The following is a 10,892-nucleotide window of genomic DNA, read 5'->3' as shown; positions in this document are numbered from 1 at the left end:
CTCCCACCCTGTTGTACACCTCTGTATTAAAGGGACAATGAAGCAGGAAGTGCTCCATGCTTTCCAGCATGTTAGCACAAGCCTCACGGGGGCAATTCCTGTCCTCGGAGCTCCTGTACTTCAGATTGTCCCTCACATACAACTTACCTTGGAAGCAGCGCCAAGTCAAGTCCCAGTACTTCTTGGGGATCCTATTAGAATTTAACAAACTCAACCCAACCTCTAGATCCCGACTTGGGCAGTCCTTGAGGACCAATGGACTCTGAAAATGCGAAAGCAAGACCCACATGTCGAGGAGTTTCCTCGGGAGGGACCTCACCTCCCACATTCCCAGACCCCACCGGCGCATCATCTTCAGAACCGGGGTAACATAAGCCGGGAGATGCCCATGCGGTGTGCGAAGATCCTTCAATCTTCCCCCTGTCTCCCATTCCTGGAAGAAAGGCTGAAACCATCCCTTGCAGGAGAATACCCACGGAGGAGCCCTCTCTTTCCAGAGGTTTGCCACGTTGACCTTCAAAAAGGTGTTCACTAGGAACACCACGGGGTTCACCATATTCAACCCCCCTAGTCTCCTCGTGCGGTAAGTGACCTCCCGCTTGACTAGGTTCAGTCTATTCCCCCATAACATCTGAAAGAACAGACTGTAGACCCGAGTCCAGAGAGGCTCTGGCAAGACACAGACGCTGCCCAGGTAGAGTAGTAAGGGGAGCAGGAAAGCTTTGCACAGGCCAACCCTTTCCCTCAGGGTCAAAGACCAACCCTTCCATTGGTCCACTTTTTGAGCGACACCTTTGATTCTGCCTTCCCAGTTTTTCGTGGGGTAATCACCCTGACCAAATTCGATGCCTAGGACTTTGGCGTGTTCTTGGGGTTCGGGGAGGGTGTCCGGAAGATCAAACCCGGGATCCCCGCCTCCCAGCCAGAGACTCTCACACTTGTCCTGGTTGACCTTGGACCCGGAAGCCTCCGAGTAGCTCTCCACTTCTGACATCACCACCATCGCCTCCTCTCGCGAAGAAACAAAAACTGTGACATCGTCCGCGTAGGCCACTACCCTCAGGATAGCCTCTGGCGCCACCCCGCCCATCCCCACCCCCGCCAACGGTCCACACTCGATCCTTCTGAGGAAGGGATCGATCGCAAACGCGTACAGCAATGGGCTAAGAGGGCAGCCCTGACGGACACCAGATCCTACCCCGAAAGGTTGTCCAATCCACTCATTTACCAGAGGGAAAGTCTCAGCCCCAGCGTATAAGGTCTTAAGCCAGTCCACAAACCCCCCAGGCAGACCGTACCTCAAAAGAGTGGACCAGAGGTACTCGTGGTCAACCCGGTCAAAAGCCTTTGCCTGATCCAGGGTCAGCAGGAACCCCTTCCAAAGGCCCGCCCTGCCTTGCTCCACGGCCTCTCGGACACCCAGAACAGCACTGAAAGTGCTACGGCCAGGAACGCAACAGTTCTGAGCCTCTGAAAGCAGCCGCGGCGCAAACTTCACCAGCCTGTTGAAAAGTATCTTAGCCAAAACCTTCCTGTCCACATTGAGAAGTGCTATGGGACGCCAATTCTCAATGCGTGACGGATCCTTACCCTTTGACAAAATGATCAAAGCTGACCTCCTTAATGATCTCGGCAGGGTGCCCGAGGAGAGACACTCATTAAACACCTGAGTCAAGAGGGGAACCAAGGAGTCCCTAAAGGTCCTAAAGAACTCGGATGTTAAGCCATCCGGACCTGGTGATTTTTTGGGCCTGAGCCCATCGATCGCCAGTCTCACTTCCTCTTCTTTGATCGCTTCTGCCAAAACGTCCAGCGAGAGGTCAGCCCCTGGCTCCGGAACAGCTTCAGCCAGGAAAGCCGACATCCTGTCACGATCCAGTTCCCTCCTTCCCAAGAGGTGTGAGTAGTATGAACTGACGACCTCCAAGATCCCTGATCTGGACCTCTTCAAGGATCCCGTACTGTCCATCAGCCCCGTCACTATCTTACTATTCACTGACATCTTGCAGCTTCTGTAAGGGTCGGGCGAGTAGTACTTCCCGTAGTCCCTCTCAAAAACCAAAGATGCGTGCCTATCGTACTGACACCTCTTCAGCAAGGACTTCACACCGGAGATCTCCTCGCGGCTACCTCCAGTCGAGACAAGATGCTCGAGTCTCCTCCTCAGGCTCTGATACAGGCGATCCCTGTTCAGGCTTCTGAGGTTCGAGAGTTGCCGGAAGAATTTCGCCACCCGATGTTTGAACATCTCCCACCACTCTGACTTAGTGTTACTTAGGCCCAGCAGCGGTACCTGGCTCTGAAGAAAATCCTCAAAAGACCGTCTCACAGCTTCTTCCTCAAGGAGTGATGAATTCAGCTTCCAATAACCTCTTCCCATCCTAGGAGTCTCTGTAACGTTCAGAGAAAACATAATCAAACAGTGGTCGGAGAACTCCACCTCCACAACCGACAACGGCGAGGAGACGGCTTCCTCCTTCAAATAAAACCTATCTATCCTAGACCTGCACTGACTACCTCTAAAAAAGGTGAATCCCGTGCTGCCTGTGTTGTGCCGGATGTGGACATCCACTAGGCGTGCCTCACTTACTATCCTGTTTAGCGCGACGCAATCATAAGTCAGCCGGTCCCCAGAACCTCCTCTATCACAGGGTCTCGTGACGTTGTTGAAATCCCCTCCAAAGACCACCTGCCGACTTGAAAATAAGAAAGGTTTGATCTTCAAGAAGAGACATTTGCGGTCCCACTTGGATTGGGGACCGTAGATGTTAATGAGCCGAAGCTCCTGTCCCCCCATGGAGACATCTAGGATCAAGCATCTCCCCATTTCTAATTCAATTAATCGTCTGCATTCAACCGCTGCGGTCTTAAAAAGGACCGCCACTCCGCTATACGGCTCGGCCGCAAGAGACCAGTAGGAGGGCCCATGCCTCCACTCCCTCCTTGCTTTATGCATGGTTGATAGGTCAGTCAACCTGGTCTCCTGCAAAAACAAAATGTCGGCATCAAGTTGGCCGAGAAAATGAAAGGCCGTGTACCTTGCCGCTTCTGACTTTATGCTGGCAACATTAATGGTTGCCAGCGTCAACGGTGTGGGTGCCGCCATCATGATTGATTGGATTAGATAGCCTTTTTCTTCCCACCCCCAACAGCTTCACCCTCTTCCTCAGACAATGATGAGCTTTTAGTGCGCTTAAGACACACAGACTCATCCATTCTCTCCTTACATACACTCTGGCCCTTGTCTGGTGGTCCCGAGGTAGTCCCCCCCCCAGAGGGCCCTTTAATTGCTCCCTGAGAAGAAGACTCAGCGACCCCCTGAGCCCCAACATCCCCATCCGCTACCTCCGGCTCCGGGCCCCTGTCCTCCCCCTCTGCAGGGGAGTCCTGGAGGGCCCCGAACCGGTTGGAGAGATCCACCAGAGGGGGGGCGGCTGGACCTTCCAATGGCACCTGGATCAGGGCTAGAGAATCAGAGGGGTCGCACTCCAGAGCGGAGGCTCGAGACCCGGACCCACTCCTACCCTTGGTTGTTTTCCGGTTACCCTTTTTCCTTTGTTGTGACCATTCCCCCTCTCCCTCATCCAGACTGTCACCGGATGAGGGTTCCTGGGAGGACATGGCGTCTGCCTGCTCCTCCCTTTCAAGTCTCCTGACTTCCTCACTCAATTCGCTGTCTTTAGGATCCTCAGCTGCAAGTGAAGTACCTGGGTCAGGGTTTAGGGTCATTACTCCCTGCCCCCTGTTCCCATGGCGTTGCTCCTGCCGCCTGATGTTGGATGGCGGCAGCTTGCTCCTCACCGGTTCCCTGCCTCCTCCGCCCCTACTGGTCCCTTCACCGGCAAGATTAGTCCCGGCTTTCGCCTGTCCAGCACTCGCCGCTTTCAGGACTGCATTAGCAAAGGAACGCGGACAGCGACTGAATGGATGACCGAGGTCACCACACAAGTTACACCTAATCCTGCCACAGGTAGCAGCGAGATGGCCAAGGTCCCCACACAGTGCGCACTTCTGGGTGGTACACTGCGCACTGAAGTGTGTGGGGCTGCCGCACCTGTGACAGACCTTAGGCTGCCCCTGGTAGAAAATCAGGATCCTGTCCCTCCCCAAAAATGTAGAGGAAGGTATATGGGTAACAGTGTTTCCTGAAACCTTCAATTTCACCATGAAGGTCCAGGCCCCTGACCAGATACCATGGTCGTCGCGGGTCTTCTCAGGAATGCCGACGATGTCGCCATATCGACCAATCCAGGTGGAGATGTCCATGCAGGAAAGTGACTCGTTACTGGTCAAAACGGTCACCTTCCTGACCGAGTTCTGGCGGGATATTGCGACAGGGACGAAACCTTGCCATTCGGGGCGACCCCGAGCCAGCTCACGGCGAGACCAAAAAAGCTCAAGGCCCTCCGGTCTCACGAAGCTGACATCGAAGTAGGAGGTCCCATAGGGATGGATCAAGGCAAAGATGTCGTATGCCGCGAAGCCCATCCCCAGCAGGAGCTCAGCAACCTTTGACCGATCAGGACAGGCATCCTTGCTTACCCACTGGAGACGGGCCACGTTCCTACGGTTACTCCTCTGCCCCGGTGTCGGCAGAGACCAGACAGTCTCTGCCCCTCTATCTCGGAAGGCGGAAAGACCGTGTCTCTCTATCCAGAAAGACAGATCAACCTCCCTCCCCTCTACATTGATGGAACTCTCCCCTTTCTTCAGGGCGTCCAGGAAGCGCTGCTGCAAGTCACCGTCCTCGGGGCCACCAGACAAGGGCGCACTACTACCCCCAGCAGTGACAGCCCCCGAATAGCTAGGGGCTGAAGCCCTCGCCACCGCTGGGGGGGCAGTGGGACCACTACCTACTTCCCCTCCACCAACACCAGTGCTGCTCTCCTCATTCACTCCACCAATACTCCCATCATTTGCGGCACCACAACTCCCATCATTCACTCCACCACTATTCCCACCATTCACTCCAGCAGTACTCCCATCATTTGCGGCACCACATCTCCTATCATTCACTCCACCACCTGTCCCATCATTCACTCCACCAATACTCCCAACGTTTGCGGCACCACAACTCCCATTATTCACTCCACTACTTCTCCCATCATTCACCCCATTACCACTGTTCTCTGCACCTTCCACAGTCACCTCCATTCCCTCCTCCCTTGTGTCTGCAGTCTCTGCACTCACACCTGCTGGGTCGGGGGAGCGGTGCAGCACCACACCCGTTTTCATTAGCTCAGTGCTGACATTGTGCAGTTCTTTTGGAGCACTGTGCCCCTTATTGTTCTGGGCTGCCTGCCCTGTAGCCACAGACTTCGGGGTGCTGGTATCACATTTTGGGGCATGCTGTCCCCCTGTCACAGCAGAGCGCACAGTGTTCCTTGCTGATGATGTTCCCTGCTTTTGCTGTGCATTTTTTTTTCCTGTGGCTCTGACTCAGCTGCGCGCCTCCTCTCCTCTGTTGAGGCGCACTGCGCCCCTGTCACAACAGTGCGCCCCCCTTTCGCCGCACCATGCTCCTCGGCCCTTCCCCCCACAGCCCCGGCGTCGGCCGGCTCAGCTGCAGTGAGCAGGGATGTAGTCTGCCCACACCGTCCCCCTTTCGCAGCGGCGTGGACATCCCCCCCGCTCTCCTCGGCCCCGGTGATAACTGGCTTAGCCGCAGCAGGCAGGGAGGGAAACTCCACGGGGTCCCCTATGTCCGGCGCCGCGAGTACCTCCACAGCCTCACCCCCTGCACTGTTCCCCGCACAGACGGCAGCATTGCCGGACGTCCTCCTCCTCTCCCCTCCTTGCCTATGCCCCGGACCCACTGCAGAGCCCGTGCTTTTAGGTTTGGTGGGGTTTACACAGGAGGTGGTAGGTGTAACATCAGACATTGGTACATATTTGTAATTCACCACCTCCTGTGTCATCTTTTTTGTCTTCCTCCTCTTTTTGGTCTCCTCCGCTGGCTCGTCCTCCCCGAAGGAGAATCTGTTCAGGTCCACAGGAGACTCCAGCTCTCTGATCTCCCTCAACAGACCGCACTCCTCCTCTTCCTCCGCTGACACTCCAGCATGGGTTGTCGGAGTCCTCTGCCGTGCCGGGAGGCCGCTTCCTTGCTGGCTCTGCGACTCTTTCTCCCGGCTTGTTCCAGCACGAGAGACTCCAGCCACGACTTCATCGTCCTCCTCCTCCTCGCTTAGGACGCCGGCTGGCAGTTCTCCCGAGGTATTTAACCCCTTCATTTCAGAGAACCGCCGCTGGTTCTTAAACCTCACCAGGAAGGGACCTGCGCTTTTCTCAATCCCCTCCCGGAGGAGCACTAACCGGACCACCTCATCTCTGAGGGCTTTAAACCTCTGGGAGGTCGCGGGTCTTTCCTTGTTAGAGGCACGGGTGTTCAGGATCCGTGCCTCCCGCAGCTGCTCCTTCAGCCCGGTCAGTGCTTTGCCGGCGTCCTCGTACTCTCGCAACATGGCGACCACTCGGGAGGAGAAGGAGCTCGTGGACTCGCTGGAGGTCATCTCGCCCCATGATGTTGCTGGGCTCTTCTTCCTGGGGCCTGGGGTGCCCCTGTCTCCCTCTCTGGGCGGACGATGAGCCGTCTCGGGGTTGGAGTAGGTGGGTACGGTCTTTCTCATCCGATCAGATCTCCTCACGCCCTCCTTGGCCGGTTGCTGCTGCTCTCTGTCCCCCGCCGGCACAGACCGGGGAACAGAAGCCTGGGAAGCCATGCCTGGCTCCCAGGAAGCCTGCCTCTCCCTGGGGAGAAGAGAGGCAGACTCTGGGCCTCCTCCTGGAAGTCCTGGAGCTCACAAGACAGGTGCTGCTCTCAGCAGGGTGTGACTGATTGTAGTCTCCTGTCCTACAATCACCTCCCCCAGTAATGGCTGATAACAGGGAGTAATAGATTGTAGTCTCCTGTCCTACAGTCACCTCCCCCAGTAATGGCTGATAACAGGGAGTAATAGATTGTAGTCTCCTGTCCTACAGTCACCTCCCCCAGTAATGGCTGATAACAGGGAGTAATAGATTGTAGTCTCCTGTCCTACTGTCACCTCCCCCAGTAATGGCTGATAACAGGGAGTAATAGATTGTAGTGTCCTGTCCTACAGTCACCTCTCCCAGTAATGGCTGATAACGGGGAGTAATAGATTGTAGTCTCCTGTCCTACAGTCACCTCCCCCAGTAATGGCTGATAACAGGGAGTAATAGATTATAGTCTCCTGTCCTACAGTCACCTCCCCCAGTAATGGCTGATAACAGGGCGTAATAGATTGTAGTTTCTTCTTTCCTGCGTGATGTCCTCTGTGCACTGCCGTCTTCACCTTTCCCCCTCTGACCACCACAGTGAGATCCATTGCTGGAGGGTGGTTAATCTTCGGCTGCTCCTGATTTCCGGCCTCATCTGTCCTCAGTAAATCACAGCTGCTTCGGTGTCAGGATTTGAAGCCAATCAATATCCATTCAATAATCCGGAGAGCAAAATGTGAGACCGAGGAATTAGAACTGAGCCAAGCGAAGGATCTGACATATACCTGCAGTCCTAGGTAATGGCACAGATAAGTGATCACTCTGAGACCAGATAATGTCACTTGCAGTCCTATGTAACAGCACCGATCCTACTATACATGGAGGTTCCAGGTAACAACAGATAACCACTTCCTTAGGGCAGGAACCTCCTTCGCCTCCTGCATTATCCAGCTTGCTGTTTTTCTGTTGTCTCTCCAGTCTTGGAGTCAGATGTGACCTCTCTATTTCCATGCTGTCATTGTAATGTTCTTTGCTGTCTCGCTGATGATCTCTTTACAATGTGTCACTGAATGTTTTTTTGTCTTCTGTCAGATGTGATCTTGACAATGGCGCTCAGGTTTTCCACTCCACAGCGCCCCCGGCAGATTACTAGCGGTCTGGTGGTGAGGACGACAGCAGATAATGCTCTGTTATCAGTTTTCGCAGCAGACAACATTTCGAGGACTCTGCCGTGAGACAGTGGATTCTGCACTTGTGAGACGCAGATTATAAAACTTTTCTCAGAACGTTTTTATACGTCCCGTAGTGAGGGCAGTATAGATGCCAAAAAGCAAAAGTAAAATGCGGCAAAAAATGGGTAATTTCTTCTAAGTTGCAGTACCCTCACTGACCAGCAGATGGTGACAAGCAGAATGGAGTTCAGCATTCACCTCGGGCAGGATTCTGCTATACCGTACTTTGGATTTCCAGTTTACAAGCAATGCGACTAGTCCTGTGCACACAGCTGCAGGCTCAAGCACTGAGGGTGTAATATACGGGCAGGTGTGCAAAAGAGCAGGTCGTCGCCCGGTGCAGCCGCACAGGAGCCCAAGAGGTCAGAGGGTCACTACTACCTCCAAAGCAGGGAGAGTTGTGCGCTATGATGAGCTGTGGGTCTGCACGGGGCCCATATAATGTTCCTGCACCGGGGCCACTTCTGTCCGTGTCTGCATCTGCATCATACCATCTGAGGAGGCATTTTCCTCCCATGCCATGTGCCTCCATTTTCCCCAGCTAAAGGCTTGATACTATGTATCAGTTCCTGGATGTGTTCTGTGGTTGGATACAGCAGGCTGCACATTCTCATCCACTGACAGCAAGCAGAGATATTAAAATTGCTAGGAATTATTTTTACATCAAAGAATCCTGGAGCTGATCTCATATGTCAGAGGATGCAATGAAGCGGATCTCTATGGCTTGGATATTCAGTTGTTGGTGCGTTGTGGGTGGGCAGTGTCTCTACTCCTGATTGGCGGCTCCCTGTGCCACTAGTTGTGATGGCGTCCTGACATAACTTGTATCTATCCCTGAAATCTCTGGTGGTCACAAGACCCCTGTGGTGAGAAATCGCTGGTGAGGACTTGGTGTATAGTCTATAACGCGGTCCTCTGTTGTGAGTTCATTTTTCCCTTCACCGTTGAGGTCTGATGAACTCCCTCCTCTGGTGAAGGAAGGTAGTGAGGCTGATTACCAAACACCTGGACAGCTAGATGATGACTGGGTGGCTGGAATTGAGGACTGGATATAAGGCAGCCGACGCCCTTCTGCCTTGCTGGTGATCCTGCTGGATTCTTGGAGACCAGTCTGATTCCTGCATCTCAAAGCTTAAGTTTTTCTGCTCTGCTTTGTACACTTCAGTTTTGTTTTTGTTTTGCCTTGTTTTTTGGGAGTTCTGCCATCCCCGGCCGGGGGTGAGCTGAATTCCATTTTTGTCTCTGATCTGTTGATCTTTTGCTCTGTCTTCAGAATATACCTGAGTGCTGATTTAGTCTTTTGAAGCCTAGCGACTTCAGGGCCTGTTTTTCCTATCAGTCGGTTGGCACATTTTGGATAGGGTTTTTGCAGATGGCAGACAGCAGCTTTCCTATCCTGTCCTATTTTAGTTAGCTTGGGCCCCATCATTTGCTCACCCTATCTTTCTATCTGTGTTAGTGTTTTCATCTTGCTTCACCGTCATTATATGTTGGGGGCTGCCTATTGCTTTGGGGTCTGCTCTGGGGCAGTTTAGATTTTCCCCTTTCTGTCTTTAGGCTATGTAGTTCTCTGGCTGTGATCGAGGGGTCTAGGGCACCGTAGGAACCCCCCACGGCTACTGCTAGTTGTTGTGGATAGGTTCAGGGGTCTGCAATCCGATAGCTGCCAACCTCTCTGTTTTTTCTGGACTTAGCTAGTATTTTGTTTTTTCCTCCTTCGGTGACTCATCATAACAGAATCACCAGCCCTACCGCAGATCCTAGGGTACTCAATAGCAGGAGAGAATTGTAAAGAAAAAAAAAAAGAAAAGTGTGTCAGAATTATTTTTTTTTTTGGTGCATATTTTTTCCTCTATATCTCTGAGGCCGTAGGGGGAATTTTTCTCTCAATGGAGATGAAGCAATTGTCTGATCATGTGGAGCAGCTCGCTGCTGAAGTGCGGGGAATTTCTGCCTATCTTGCTCATTCACATGCTGCTGAACCAAAGATTCCTACTCCTGATGTGTTTTTTGGGGATCGGTCTAAATTCTTGAATTTCAAGAATAATTGTAAATTATTTTTTGCCTTGAAGCCTAACTCGTCGGGGAACTCCGCGCAGCAGGTTAAAATTGTCATCTCTTTGCTGCGCGGCGATCCCCAGGATTGGGCATTTTCTTTGAAATCTGATGATCCTATTCTGAATAATGTGAACGCATTTTTCAAGCCTTGGGGTTGTTGTATGATGAACCTAATGCTATTGATCAGGCTGAAAAGACCCTGTTGGCATTAAGCCAGGGTCGGGATTCAGCAGAGTTGAACTGTCAAAAATTCTGAAAGTGGGCGGTCCTTACTACCTGGAATGATGGTGCCTTGGCAGCCCTCCTTCGGAAGGGTTTGTCAGAAACTGTAAAGGATACTATGGTGGGATTTCCTGTTCCCTCTGGTCTTGATTCTATGTCATTAGCCATTCAGGTGGATCGGCGTTTACGTGAACGCAAAACTACACGAGAGATGTTGCCACCTGTTGAACAAATGTCTGAACCTATGCAATGTGATAGAGTTTTGTCTAGGGCACAACGTCAGGAGTTCAGAAGGCGTAATAAGCTGTGTTTTTTTTGTAGAGATGCCTCGCATATTATTTCTGTCTGCCCTAAACGAGAGAAACATTGTGCACACACGTTTTCTGTGGGTGGTGTTCAACCTAAGTTTCTTCTGGCAATTACTCTGATCTGCTCCCTGTCCACATTTTCCGCCAAGGCTTTTGTGGATTCGGGAGCAGCTCTGAACCTGATGGACTTGGATTTTGCTAAACATTGTGGATTTCCTATGACACCTCTGCGGACGCCTATCCCTTTGAGGGGTGTTGATACTACTCCTTTGGCGAAGAATAAACCTCAGTTTTGGACCCAGGTGGTAATGCGGGTCGCCCCAGACCATCA

This window comes from Dendrobates tinctorius, unplaced genomic scaffold (assembly GCF_039654945.1).
Source record: "Dendrobates tinctorius isolate UK_male_01 unplaced genomic scaffold, ASM3965494v1 ptg000058l, whole genome shotgun sequence".
Classification (NCBI taxonomy): domain Eukaryota; kingdom Metazoa; phylum Chordata; class Amphibia; order Anura; family Dendrobatidae; genus Dendrobates; species Dendrobates tinctorius.
Note: the sequence above shows the minus strand (reverse complement) of the source record.